Raw genomic sequence first — 916 nt, forward strand, 5'->3', positions numbered from 1 at the left:
ATGCCGGGCCTAGTAAGTAGGTAAGCAGGTAAGCTAGGAGTTCTTGCAATGCCAAAATATTTAGATGACAAAAAGCTTTTTTATTTGTGTGTGTTTAAATTTATTATTACTCAAATCACCAGTACAAGTAGAAGAAAAACTGTTACAAATATGGCGAATCAGTACAATATAAATTTACGAAACAAAGAAAACATTTTTATAAAAATATATTCTAGTTTAAGATTTAAAATGCTCACTGCCCTTCTATATTACACAGTGACATTTTTCCCTTCGCATGTCTAGCGTTCAAACATATTTTTAAACAAAATGTTGCAGAAAATGCTCAATTAGGGTTGGTCAATGTACAAAAAAATAACCTTCCAACTTGAGAAGAAAAACAATTATTCTGTTACCAATAAAGTTGTTTACACGTTCGACACGACTTTCAATTGTTTTTGTGAGAAAATCTATCGTCAGCTCACAGAAATGTGGAACTGAAACTGACAACGTGAAAACATGAAATGCTGTTGGTTGAGGCGTTCTATTGATAACGAAATGCTGTTGGTTGAGGCGTTCTATTGATAACGAAATACTGTTGGTTGAGGCGTTCTATTAAACACGAAATGTTGTTGCTTGAGATGCTCTATTAAACACGAAATGCTGTTGCTTGAGATGCTCTATTAAACACGAAATGCTGTTGCTTGAGATGCTCTATTAAACACGAAACGCTGTTGCTTGAGATGCTCTATTAAACACGAAATGTTGCTGCTTGAGATGCTCTATTAAACACGAAATGCTGTTGCTTGTGGCGCTCTATTAAACACGAAATGTTGTTGCTTGAGGCGCTCTATTAAACACGAAATGTTGTTGCTTGAGGCGCTCTATTAAACACGAAATGTTGTTGCTTGAGGCGCTCTATTAAACACGAAATGCTGTT

Source organism: Limulus polyphemus, unplaced genomic scaffold, assembly GCF_000517525.1.
Source record: "Limulus polyphemus unplaced genomic scaffold, Limulus_polyphemus-2.1.2 Scaffold3685, whole genome shotgun sequence".
NCBI lineage: Eukaryota > Metazoa > Arthropoda > Merostomata > Xiphosura > Limulidae > Limulus > Limulus polyphemus.